The sequence below is a fragment of the Dendrobates tinctorius genome, unplaced genomic scaffold (genome assembly GCF_039654945.1).
Source record: "Dendrobates tinctorius isolate UK_male_01 unplaced genomic scaffold, ASM3965494v1 ptg000078l, whole genome shotgun sequence".
Taxonomy (NCBI): Eukaryota; Metazoa; Chordata; class Amphibia; order Anura; family Dendrobatidae; genus Dendrobates; species Dendrobates tinctorius.
The window spans coordinates 4619698-4634223 of NW_027361746.1; the positions used below are offsets into that span (position 1 = coordinate 4619698).

The 14526-nt window shown below is 39.7% G+C and overlaps 1 long non-coding RNA gene across 1 annotated transcript in view; it reads left to right on the plus strand.

Annotated features, from left to right (window-relative positions):
* Nucleotides 1-417: 417 nt before the first annotated feature.
* The window catches only part of LOC141096693 (uncharacterized), a 357552-nt gene continuing 343443 nt past the window's right edge, over nt 418-14526 (plus strand). The window contains exon 1 of the long non-coding RNA XR_012233753.1: nt 418-692. This is a non-coding gene — a long non-coding RNA (uncharacterized lncRNA). The remainder of the gene's footprint in view (nt 693-14526) is intronic.

A 14526-nucleotide genomic window follows, 5' to 3' on the forward strand; every position in this document is an offset into this window, starting at 1 on the left:
AGGTCCTCATTTCTTTTTTTTTTTTGCAAAAGTTAAGTTTTTCATCATGGTTCAGGGGAGATCTTGTAAAACGTTCATTGAAAATTTCAGAGCAATTACAGTGTCAGACAGCAAGAAAAATTGCTTTTACTGAGTGAGAGTCGTCTGACAGATGCATTGTGGGAGAATTGATTCGCAAAAGGATAAGTGAACTGTCATTGTAGTCTTATCTGGTGACATCCACGTAGATGTCATCTGATTTGTTAGGGGAGATTTGAATCGGAGAACTGTGTTCAATGCTAGACTGTATCTAGGTGAGTCCTGGGAGAAATTGCTCTTTTACTCGCTGTATGGGACACGCTCAACTGTTAAAGCTAAAAAAAAAAAAAAGGACAATGGCTGCAAAAAGTAAAAAAAAAAAAAAAAAAGATACAAGAAAAAAAAAAATCTTTATAGGCACTTGAGAAGAGCCTGGATTCTTTAAGCAGCAAGAAAGTATGTCAAATGCTGGAGAAAACCACATAGTGAAAAGATCAATCTAATCTACAGGCTCCATTAGTCTGATTTATAAGGGGAAGAGGTAACGCTGGTCCTTCTGTAGGGAAAAAGCTACATTATTCTTGGGATTATGCAGCACAGAAGATGGAGAAAAAAAAAACTTATACCAAGAAGATTTGTATTGGGACAGAGCTGGAAAGAAGGGGATTTGTCAGGTAAATGTACCATGGAGAAAGCATTGCATTGTGTTTAGTAAGTGGTGTAATTAATTAGGTCTTCATTAGCATGAGCAGAATGAATGTACGGTAGTATAAAAAAACAAACAAAATAAAAAAATATATAGAGTTATTGCTCTAGTCTTAACCTTCTAGAAGTTTGATTTTTTTTTTTGCTATTATTACATCTGTAACTTTTTCTGCTATTACATATATTGTTGGTATTTACATCACACTGTCATTGCTATCTCTGATATTTATGGAGGTCTCGTAGTATTGCCTGTTAACAGTATCAGTAGCCGGCACCGATGTCATTTACATATATGATTGTTCGTTTGCTTACTAGTATATTTGTATGTCATTCCATTTTTTTCATGTTTAACGTACGTTGCATAGATGTATGTAAAAAAAAGGCACATTTAGGAAAATAGGTAGATTGTTTTGGTTTCACATAGTGTCTGTTACCTCCGATACTATGACTGAATCATTTTCAAAGTTAGAAAGCATTTTGCCAAGGACGAATAGTAATGATAATAATCCTGGCTCTAAATATTCTCTTTTGTTTAAATCATGTAACCTTGATTCAAAGGAAATAAATGAAAGCCGATTAATTAAATAGAATGCAAATTCGAGGTCTTGAGACAAAAAAAAATTTTTTTATTATATTGATGGATTATGCAGAAAAATGTAAAACAAAAATAAGAATAATATCAAAATATTGCGGTCCAATTCTATATTTCTCGTAGGATTTGTTTGCATATTTTAATTACATTTTTTCAATTGCTTTTCATTGAATGCTTTTTTTTGTGTTATAGCCAGCTAGGGTCGTGTACGGTGAGATAAATGAAGGAAGCGTTTCTTTACAGCTAAGAAGGTTATGTTGCCATAAATGCATCCTGTGTATCTCATCAGGCGCTCATTTACTTCATTAGAGTGCAAACCTGAACATACTTTCAATAGAACAAATCCCATGGGATTTGGGGATTAAAACGTGACAAAGATGACAGTGCTCAATAACTCAAGTGACTACGCTCACTATACTTACTTGCTATAAAGACAGCAAAGCTATCCAATGCTGATTGCTGACTGAAAACTAAACATATTACTTAGCATACTCTTCATTTATAACTATGAAAATTCCAATACTGTTTCCGGGAATCTGAAAATCCGACTTGTAGAAAATGACAATTAGCTTTATAAATAGCCATTTCATAACATATCGTATCCACACGTATCGTAACATAGGTCCCATTGATGGAAACGGTGACATTGGATGAGTCTAGACCCCTTTACTGTTTAGTTATAGAGCACACTCGGCACATTAAAACAAAAAACTTTTTCCTATACCGTTTGTTTATAGGCATCACATATAATTATATTTCCTGGAGGAATAATTGAGAGCAGATCATAGAAGACCATGACGGAGCCTTCTGTAAACAGTCCATGTGAGGTCTTGGCCATTGTTCTTGGTACCTCTCAAAACTTTCTCTTTTGTGTGAGTATTCATTATAAGCCACTCACTAGACCCAATAATGGACGTGAAAAAGGCTGGAGGTTTGGTGAGTGGCACATATTACCTTGGGGGACTGTTAACAGTTGCCTGTTTTTCATAGAAACTAATATCAAGTCATGTCAAATAATGAAATAAATACAAAATTATAAATGAAGCTTTGGAGAAGGAACAACATAAAAAATGCTTAGTTACTGCACAAAATATAAAGCATACGCATATTATTATTATACAGAAAAATCTATATATTTTTAAAAATTCCAAAATTATTCTTAGTTTTTGGATTTTTTGGATCATTTCTTTTTCAATTTTGCCGCTTTTTATATGTTGATTGATAGTGTGGAACATTAAACGGGATCCTCAAAAATATGGCAATTTTCTATGTTAGATTAAAGTGCTATCTCATAAAAAAACCTCTGTGTTTCCATGTAACAGCAGAAGCCTACATACAGTAGCTACAGTAGGACTCTTAATGTCTATCGAAATATGCCTCCATGATTCCATACATCCTAAAGAATGGAAGGAGCCGTAATATGGGCTCGTGCAGAGGGATAACTTATACTAATTAAGCAGAATTGAATAGAACAACAATGTGCCCGCATGATGACTTTTGCATACAAAATCTTCTTTACGGTACATACGTATAAATGTGAGGATTTAGGAACCATATATTAGTGTTCAGTGGCGCACCAGCAGTTGGGTCTAATATAACAATTGTTCTATGTTTGCCGGTTGTTAGAAATTTAGCAAAAAAATTGGGAGATGGATTCTTGATGTTTAGCACAATGTCAAATGGCAGGTAACTACACGTTAGATGAAACTCATCAGAATTCACCGATTCTTTGGGATCGGCCAACCTTTTGATGATTAACACCTGATTCTTAAGTTTTCATTGGAGAAAGGAGTTTGTCAGAGGTGTATTGCAGCAGCTTTCTCCTCTCTCTTCATTGAAAGAACATGAAATTCCAGCTGAGCACTAATGTGTGTGAGGAGTCTTAAGAGATAGTCTGTTGCATGAAAGCTTGGCTGTTAGCAACTGTGTATGGAAGACTTAGGGTGCCATCACACTAAACGATGCACCAGCAATCCCGACAACGATACGACCTTGTCAGGATCGCTGGTGCCTCGCTACATGATCGCTGGTGAGCTGCCAAACAGGCAGACACACCAGCGATCAGGACCAGCGAGGACGCTGGTATCCAAGGTAAATATCGGGTAACTAAGCGAGAGCATCGCTTAGTTACCCACTGTGCACCTTGGATACCTGAGTGCTGGAACCAGTGAGGCAAAATATATATATATATATATATACAATCTCTTGCCCGCTCTTGCCGCTTACACCTAAAGAACATCTCTAGAATCCGCCCTTTTCTCACCATAGAAACAACAAAAACCCTCACTGTAGCATTGATCCACTCCCGCCTGGATTACTGCAATGCTCTATTAATTGGCCTCCCCGTCACTCGACTATCCCCTCTCCAGTCCATACTTGCAGCAGCCAGGGTCATCTATCTGACTAATCGGTACTCGGATGCGTCCGCTCTTCGCCAGTCCTTACACTGGCTGCCCATTCATTATAGGATCCAATTCAAAGTACTTATTCTCACCCACAAAGCTCTCCACAGTTCAGCACCCCCCTACATCTCCTCCCTCTGTCTATCGGCCTAATCGACCACTGCGCTCTGCAAATGACTTTCGACTAACCTCTGCACTAATCCGTACCTCCCACTCCCGACTCCAAGACTTCTCCCATGCTGCTCCTATCCTCTGGAATGCTCTACCCCAAGAAATCAGGACTATCCACAATTTGCATAGTTTCAGGCGCTCCCTCATAACACATTTGCTCAGAGTGGCCTATCACGTTCACTAATCAAAGTCGTTCTATGTGTAAGTGTGCATGTGTAGCCCATTCGCTATCTCCATCCATCCCTCACTCCCTCAAGATGGCTGAACCTTAATTGTAAATTCACCATTGTAAATACACACCTGTACTCTGTATCTCCCCCACCTCATTGTAGATTGTAAGCTCTCACGAGCAGGGTCGACTTATTTCGTCTTATTTTGCTTTAATTATTGTATTGTTAACGTTGTTACTTATGACTTGTGTTTTGAAACTGTTAAACTGTAAAGCGCTGCGGAATATGTTGGCACTATATAAATAAAGATTATTATATATATATATATATATTTATACACAGTGGGTATGGAACGTATTCAGACCCCTTTACATTTTTCACTCTTTGCTTCAATGCAGCCATTTGGTAAATTCAAAAAGTTCATTTTTTCTCATTAATGTACACTCTGCACTCCATCTTGACTGAAAAAGGCAGAAATGAAGAAATTTTTGCAAATTTGTTAAAAAAGAAAAACTGAAATATCACATGGTCATAAGTATTCAGACTCTTTGCTCAGTATTGAGTAGAAGCACCCTTTTGAGCTAGTACAGCCATGAATCTTCTTGGGAATGATGCAACAAGTTTTTCACACCTGGATTTGGTGACCTCTGCCATTCTACCTAGCAGATCCTCTCCAGTTGCAGTTTCATCAGGGTGGATGGTGAACGTTGGTGGACAGCCATTTTCAGGTCTCTCCAGAGATGATCAATCGGGTTTAGGTCAGGGCTCTGGCTGGGTCAGTCAAGAATGGTCACAGAGTTGTTCTAAAGCCACTACCTTGTTATTTTAGCTGTGTGCTTAGGGTCATTGTCTTGTTGGAAGGTGAATCTTCAGCAAAGTCTGAGGTCCAGAGCACTCTGGAAGAGGTTTTCTTCCAGGATCTGTCTGTACTTGGTCGCATTCATGTTTTCTTCAATTGCAACCAGTAATCCTGTACCCGCAGCTGAAGAAAAAACCCATAGCATGATGCTGCCACCACCATGTTTTATTGTTCGGATTGTATTGGGCAGGTGATGAGCAGTGCCTGGTTTTCTCCACACATACTGCTTAGAATTATCACCAAAAAGTTCTACATTCGTCTCATCAGACCAAAGAATCTTATTTCTCTTAGTCTGGGAGTCCTTCATATGTTTTTTTAGCAAACTCTATGTGGGCTTTCATATGTCTACCACTGAGGAGAAGAGGCTTCCGTTGGGCTACTCTGCCATAAAGGCCAGACTGGTGGAGGGTTGCAGTGATAGTTGACTTTGTGGAACTTTCTCTCATCTCCCTACTGCAACTGTGGAGATCAGCCACAGTGATCTTGGGGTTCTTCTTTACCTCTGTCATCAAGGCACTTCTCCCATGATTGCTCAGTTTGGCTAGATGGCCAGGTCTGGGAAGAATTCTGATGGTCCCAAAATTCTTTCATTTAAGGATTATAGAAGCCACTGTGCTCTTAGGAACCTTGAGTACTGCAGTAATTCTTTTGTAACCTTGGCCAGATCTGTGCCTTGCCACAATTCTGTCTCTGGGTTTCTTGGACATTTCCTTTGACCTCATGATTCTCATTTGGTCTGACATGCACTGTGAGCTGTGAGGTCTTATATAGACAGGTGTGTGCCTTTAGAAATCAAGTCCTATCAGTTTAATTAAATACAGCTGGACTCCAGAGAATAAATTTGCTAAAAATTCTATGTTTCTGTTTTTTTCAGTCAAAATGGGTGCAGAGTGTACATTAATGAGACAAAAATGAACATTTTTGAATTTACCAAGTGGATGTAATGAAACAAAGATTGAAAAGTTTAAAGGGATCAGAATACTTTCTGTAACCACTGTATATAAATATATATACTGTATATATATATATATATACAGTATATATACATTGTGAGGCAGTGACCCGTGTCACAGGTAGGGGTCACTGTTTGTTCTCACCAAGATACGCACAGAGGTGTATTGAGGCCATGAGGAGCATTGCAGTCGCAGGCGTAGCTATGATTGTAATGGTGAAGCAGTGACTGATGTCACAGGTAGGGGTCACTGTGCATTCTCTCCAGGATGTGCACAGAGGTGTATTGAGGCCATAGGAGTGCATGGCAGTCACGGGCATAGCTGTGACTGCAGTGCAGACTGATAATAAAAAGAAGTGTAGTCTTGGGCATGCTAGTGTCCAAGAAAGATTTAGGGAAAACCTGCTCTGCAATGTGTGTTTTGAAACTGACTGCATTTTGTCAGTGGAGCAGTCCAATTCATTTCCGGTCTGGGTTTTCCATGTGGTTGAAGGCCACAGGACATTCTTTGTTAAAAACCCTGCAGGAAAGGGTTTTGGGTGTGTCAAGTGTCAGGTCCATTGTCAGAGTCAGAGTCATTGTCTGGCTGGTGTTTGGAGGAGAGCAAGAGGCTCTGCAGAGCTTGTCAGTGTACAGAGACACAGGACAGAGCAGAGCCAAACAGCCAGGGGAGCTGAGATGCCTGACATCCACAGCAAACACAGCGCTGCAGTTACCCACGGGATATGGTCAGAGGAGGACTAGCGTGTTTAGTGGCCACAAACCAATGGAGTAAAGTCGTGAGTTAAAGCAGTGTGTAACAGACTTTAATACGGTGTGCAGTCGCCAACGGAAACTGGACACAGGGAAGTTTGGCATGTTTAAGGACTGTGATTTAAAGCTGTGCAAACTAACGAAGTGAAGCTGTGTGTAAAAGACTTTGTCATGGCATGCAGTCACCCACGGAAACTGGACAAAGAGTGGTCCAGCGTGTTTAGGGGCTGCAAACTAATGAATTGAAGCTGTGTGTAAGAGACTTTGATACGGCATGCAGTCGCCCACAGAAACTGGACACAGGGAAGTCTGGCGTGATTAGTACATGGTTTAAAGCCATGTACTATGTAGTGCTGTGAACTGGTATGAACTGAACACTAATGATATGCACTTGTATGGATTTGAACTTTAACTTTAATGCTGTGAAGATAACACATTAAAGAGACTTTTGTGTTTGAATTTTGAGGTTCACTGCCTCATCACTGCCTATGGTGCTACCGCTGCAAAACAATTATATATATATAAATAAATAAATAAATAAATAAATAATTATATATATATATATATATATATATATATATATATATATATATATATATATATATACATATTGTGCAATTGTGTGAAAAAGTGTTTTCCCCTTTCTGATTTCTTATTCTTTTGCTTGTTTGTCACACTTAAATGTTTCAGACCACCAAACAAATTTAAATATTAGACAAAGATGACACATGTCAACACAACATGCAGTTTTTAAATGAAGATCTTTATTATTAAGGGAAAAATAAATGCAAACCCTGTGTGAAAAAGTGATTGCCCCATAAACCTAAAAGCTGGTTTGGCCAACCTTAGCAACAATAACTGCAATCAAGCGTTTGCGGTAACTGGCAATGAGTCTTTTACAACTTTCTGGAGGAATTGTGGCCCACTCATCTTTGCAGAACTATTGTAATTCAGCACCATTAGACGATTTCCATAAATGAACCACCTTTTTAACCCCTTAATGACCAGAGGTATTTTTGTTTTTGCATTTTCGTTTTTTGCTCCCCTCTTCCCAGAGCAATAGTTGTACTTTTGAATGACACTATTTGTTTTAGCATATCGTGGACTGGAAAACGAGAAAAATGTTCCAAGTGCAGTGAAATTGCACAAAAAGTGCAATTCCACACTTGTTTGCGATAACTGGCATTGAGTCTTTTACAACGTTCTGGAGGAATTTTGGCCCACTCATCTTTGCAGAACTATTGTAAATCAGCACTATTAGAGGGCTTCTGTACATGAACCGCCTTTTTATCCCCTTAATGACAGGAGGTATTTTTGCTTTTGCATTTCCGTTTTTTGCTCCCCTCTTCCCAGAGCCATAACTTTTTTATTTTTTTTTTATTTTGGGTTTTTTTATACCATGTTCACTAAATGTTAAAACTGACTTGCCATTATGATTCTCCAGGACATTATGAATTCATAGACACCAAACATCTTTAGGTTCTTTTTTATTTAAGTGGTGAAAATAAATCACGGTGACTCATTGGATACCACGGCAGCCTTGCAGCTCTGGAGTCCTGGGTTCGAATCCCACCAAAGACAACATCTGCAAGGAGTTTGTGTGTTCTCTCTTTGTTTGCATGGGTTTCCTCCGGGTACTCCGGTTTCCTCCCACATTCCAAAGACTTACTGATAGGGAATTTAGATTGTGAGCCCCATCAGGGACAGTGATGATAATGTGTGTAAACTGTAAAGCACTGCGGAATATGTTAGAGCTATATAAAAATAAAGATTATTAAATCCAAACTTTGGTAAAAAAATAATAAAATGGCGCCATTTTCAGAGACCTGTAGCGAATCCATTTTTTGTGATTTGGGGCTGGGTAACGGCTTATTTTTTGCACACCGAGGTGATGCTTTTATTGATACTAGTTTGCTGTAGATACAATCTTTTGATCGCCCATTATTGCATTTCATTTCAATGTAGCGCAACCAAAAAAAACATAATTCTGGCATTTTAAATTTTTTTCTAGTTACACTTTTTACCGATTGGGTTAATTGTTTTTTATGTTGATAGATTGGGTGATCCTGAATGTGGTGATACCAAATTATGTGCATGTTTGATTATTTTTATTATTTTATTTTGAATGGGGCGAAAGGGAGAGATTTAAACTTTTATATATTTTTATTTTTTTAATATTTTTAAAAGATTTTTTTTAACTTTTTGCATGCTTTTATAGTCTCCATGGGAGACTAGAAGCTGCAGTTGTCTGATTGCTTGTGCTACAAACAGGCGATGATCAGATGGCCTGTGTGTAGCAGAAATGCTCACTAGCTATGAATGCCGACCACCTAGCGGCGCTCATAGCTATCTGGCTATGTAAACCATAGAGGTTTGCTGGAGACCTCTGGTTGTCATGCCAAGCCATCGGTAATCCACGATAATGTGACAGGTGCGCGAGTTAAATGCCGCTGTCAGAGATAGACAATGGCATTTAACAGGTTAACAGCCCCGAAGCCCACATCAAAGGGAGAAGTTCCAACAAGGGTCTACTATTACGTCTAATGCTGGAAAGGGGTTAAGGTCATGCCACAGCATCTCAATTGGATTAAGGTCAGGACTTTGATTGGGTCACTCCAAAGTCTCATTTTTCTTACACCATTCAGAGATGGTCTTGCTAAGGTGTTTTGGAATAACCCAAGTGCGCTTCAGCTTGAGGTCATGAACAGATGGCCAGACATTCTCCTTCAGGATTTTTTGGTAGACAGCAAAACTCATGATTCCATTTACTGCAGCAAGTCTTCCTGGTCATGAAGCAGCAACACAGCCCGGGACCATGAATCTACCACCACCATATTTTATTGTTAGTTTGAAATATATTTGGTTTTAGCAGTTCAGTTGTAAAAAAAATGATGTGAAGTAGCATTGCTTTAAAAAAATAGAGGAGTCAATAGTTTATATTTAAAAATTACCAGATTTTTCAGACTATAAGACACACTTTTTCCTCAAAAATTTTGGAGGAAAATGGGGTGCGTCTTATAGTCCAGATGTACTTACCAGGAATTTCATACTAGGCTGATTCATGGCAGGCTCGCCGCGCACCAGCCCCTGCACCAGCGATCATTTCCAAAACTGCCATGTATCAGCCTGGGATGGATGTGTGGGGGCTTTCACAAAATGGCGGAGTCCCCGCACCACCAAACCTGCCTCACCAGACTGTGATGAGTTATATCATTGCCAGACCACCAAACACCTCCTGTGACCCCGCTCCACCAGCGCTCCCGATCACACCCCACCCCTTTTAAGCTGAGAAATTCGGACTGTAAGAGTAGACCCTCATTAATTTTTTTCTCTATTTTTCTTCTGAAAATTTGGGGTGCGTCTTATGGTCCAGTGCGTCATATAGTCCAAAAAATACAGTAAACAAAAATGGAAGTGAATGAACAAAAGAGAAATCTATCTAAAAGCAATATTTGGTGTGACTACCCTTTGCCTTCAAAACAGAATCAAAGTATCAATTTTTCTAGGTACTTGTGCATAAGTTTTGAAGAATCTTGGCAGTGAAGTTTTTCCAAACATCTTAGAGAAATAACCACAAATTTGTGGAAGTCGCTGCAAATCTTTCTGTCTCTTCATATAATCCCTGACAGACTCAATGTGGTTGAGATCAGAACTCTCTAGGGGCTGTATTATTACTTCCAGGGCTTCTTCTTCTTCGTTGTGCTGATGTTAGCTATTAATGACATTCATTGTATGTTTGGGATCATTGTCCTGCTGCAGAATACATTTGGAGTCAGAGTCCTCCTTGATGGTATTTCTTCATGGATAAGTATCTGATTGTATTTATATATTGTTCATGTATATACTGTATATAGAGAGAGAGAAAGAGAGAGAGATACGTATACATTATGAAATACCATCTATCTGGTGACTCCAAATCTCCAAATTTATGACATATATTTGTATGTTTAATTATATATACAGTATATATATATCTGTTTTCTGGGTGTATTTTGGATCCATACGGGCTCCAATGGGTCTCCTGCAGTATTTACGGAGGCTGTGGTGTAATTCTACTGAAGATTCATCAGAGAAATCCACCTTCTGCCACTTTTCCAGCATCCATCTGTTTAGCCGGCTGTGGGACTTTGCAAATGCCACACGGTTTTTTATTTGCCTTTTGTTTAGTGCTGGCTTCTGGGCACTGATTAAACCATGGAGGCCATTTTGAGACAGAATCCTACAAACTGTTCTAGTTGACACAGGGACTTGAGGTGACTAGGCCTGTTGGAGCTCTGCTGTAGTGGAAGAGGGGCTTGCTTTGGATTTTCTAACCAACGAACGTTCCTCCAGAGCCGTTGTCTTGTGGGGTCTGTCAGACCTGGGCTTGTCAAACACTTCTCCAGTCTCTTTGAATCTTTTTTTAATTCTTTGTACTTGACACTGAGACACATTAAAGGTGCCAGCCACCTCTGCAGTGGATCTGGTCTTCAGCCTCTTGATAATCCAGGCTTTGGATGCAGGGTGGATTTTTGGCATGTTGTCAGAGCTCAAGTTGCAGCTCAAGTGAAGGTGCTTTGTTTCTTTTTATACACACCCACTAATTAACCGATCATTTACTAAGCACAGGTGATGATGTAAACTAGGATTGGGTGCATTATGTGACCAGGCGACAAAACTTTAGTCTTACCAAAATCTGACCATTCTTTGTTCATTAACCCCTTCACCCCCAAGGGTGGTTTGCACGTTCATGACCGGGCCAATTTTTACAATTCTGACAACTGTACCTTTATGAGGTCATAACTCTGGAACGCTTCCATGGATCCCGGTGATTCTGACACTGTTTTCTCGTGACATATCGTACTTCATGTTAGTGGTCAAATTTAATTCAAATAACTTGTGTTTATTCGTGAGAAAAATGGAAATTTGGTGAAAATTTTGAAAATTTTGCAATTTTCCAACTTTGAATTTTTATGCCCTTAAATCACAGAGATATGGCACCCAAAAAACTTGATAACTAACATTTCCCACATGTTTACTTTACATCAGCACAATTTTGGAACCAAAAATTTTTTTTGTTAGGAAGTTATAAGGGTTAAAAGTTGACCAGCGATTTCTCATTTTTACAACACCATTTTATTTTTACGGACCACATCACATTTGAAGCCACTTTGAGGGGTCTATATGATAGAAAATACCCAAAAGTGACACCATTCTAAAAACTGCACCCCTTAAGGTGCTCAAAACCACATTCAAGAAGTTTATTAACCCTTTAGGTGCGTCACAGGAATTTTTTTGAATATTTAAAAAAAAATGAACATCTAACTTTTTTTCACAAAAAAAATACTTCAGGTTCAATTTTTTTTATTTTACCAAGGGTAACAGGAGAAATTGGACTGCAAAAGTTATTGTGCATTTGTCCTGAATACGCTGATACCTGATATGTGGGGGGGAACAACTGTTTCAGCGCATGGCAGAGCTCAGAATGGAAGGAGCGCCGTTTGACTTTTTCAATGCAAAATTGTCTGGAATTCAGATCGGACGCCATGTCACGTTTGGAGAGTCCCTGATGTACCTAAACAGTGGAAACCCCCTACAAGTGACCCCATTTTGGAAACTAGACCCCCCAAGGAACTTATCTAGATATGTGGTGAGAACTTTGAACCCACAAGGGCTTTACAGAAGTTTATAACGTACAGCGGTACAATTAAAAAATCATATTTTTTCCACAAAAATGATCTTTTCACCCCAATTTTTATTTTCCCAAGGGTAACAGGACCCTAAAAGTTATTGTGCAATTTGTCCTGAGTATGCTGATACCCCACATGTGGGGGTAAACCACTATTTGGGCGCATGGCAGAGCTCGGAAGGGAAGCAGCGCCATTTGACGTTTTTGGCTGGAATTGAGATCGGATATCATGTCGCGATTGGAAAACCCCTGATGTACCAAAACAGTGGAAACCCCCCACAAATGACACCATTTTGGAAACTAGACCCCCTAAGGAACTTATCTAGATGTGTGGTGAGAACTTTGAACCCCCAGGGGCTTCACAGAAGTTTATAACATAAAGCCGTACAATTAAAAAATCATATTTTTTCCACAAAAATGATCGTTTCACCCTCAATTCTTATTTTCCCAAGGGTAACAGGACCCTAAAAGTTATTGTGCAATTTGTCCTGAGTACGCTGATACCCCACATGTGGGGGTAAACCACTATTTGGGCGCATGGCAGAGCTCGGAAGGGAAGCAGCGCCATTTGACGTTTTTGGCTGGAATTGAGATCGGACACCATGTCGCGATTGGAAAACCCCTGATGTACCAAAACAGTGGAAACCCCCCACAAATGACACCATTTTGTAAACTAGACCCCCCAAGGAACTTATCTAGATGTGTGGTGAGCACTTTTAACCCCCCAGTGCTTCACAGAAGTTTATAACGCCCGGATGTGAAAATAAAAAATTTGTATTTTTTCCACAAACATGATCTTTTAGTCACCATTTTATTATTTTCCCAAGGGTACCAGGAGAAATTGGACCCCAAAAGTTGTTGTCCAATTTGTCCTGAGTATGCTGATACCCCATATGTGGGAGAAAACTACTGTATGGACACACGTCAGGGCTCGGAAGGGAAGTAGTGACGTTTTGGAATGCAGACTTTGATGGAATGGTCTGCGGGTGTCATGTTGCCTTTGGAGAGCCCCTAATGTACCTAAACAGTGGAAACCCCCCACAAATGACCCCATTTTGGAAACGAGACCCCCTAAGGAACTTATCTAGATGTGTGGTGAGCACTTTGAACCCCCAAGGGCTTCACAGAAGTTTATAATGCCCGGGCATGAAAATAAAAAAATCGTATTTTTTCCACAAACATGATCAATTAGTCCCCAATTTTTTCATTTTCCCAAGGGTACCAGGAGAAATTGGACCCCAAAAGTTGTTGTCCAATTTGTCATGAGTATGCTGACACCCCATATGTGGGAGAAAACTACTGTATGGACACACGTCATGGCTCGGAAGGGAAGCAGTGACGTTTTGGAATGCAGACTTTGATGGAATGATCTGCGGGTGTCATGTGCATTTGGAGAGCCCCTGATGTACCTAAACTATTGAAACTTCCCACAAGTGACCCCATTTTGGACACTAGACCCCCCACGGAACTTATCTAGATGTGTGGTGAGCACTTTGAACCCCCAAGTGCTTCACAGAAGTTTATAACGCTCGGACGTGAAAATAAAAAAATCATTTTTTTCCACAAAAATGATATTTTTGCCCCCAATTTTTTATTTTCCTAAGGGTAACAGGAGAAATTGGACTTCAAAAATTGTTTTGCAATTTGTCCTGAGTAGGCTGATACCCTACTTGTGGGGGTAAAACACTGTTTGGGCGCATGTCAGAGCTTGGAAGGGAAGGAGCACCATTTGACTTTTTCAACTCAGAATTGGCTGGAATTGAAATCTGATGCCATGTTGCATTTGGAGAGCCCCTGATGTGCCCAAACAGTGGAAACCCCCAATTCTAATTTCAACCCGAACCCCAACACACCCCTAACCCTAATCTCAGCCCTAACCCTAACCCTAGCCCTAACCCTAGCCCTAGCCCTAACCCTAACCCTAACCCTAGCCCTAATGGAAAAATGGAAATAAATACATTTTTTTTTATTTTATTATTTTTCCCTAACTAAGGGGGTGATAACGGAGGGTTTGATTTACTATTTATGGTGGTTTTTATGTTTGGCGGCTGTCGCACGCTAAAAGACGCTTTTTATTGTAAAAATAGTTCTTGCATCACCACATATTGAGAGCTATAATTTTTCCGTATTTTGACCCACCGAGTCATGTGAGGTCTTATTTTTTGCGGGACGAGTTGACGTTTTTATTGGTACCATTTTCGGGCACGTAACATTTTTTGATCGCTTTTTATTCCGA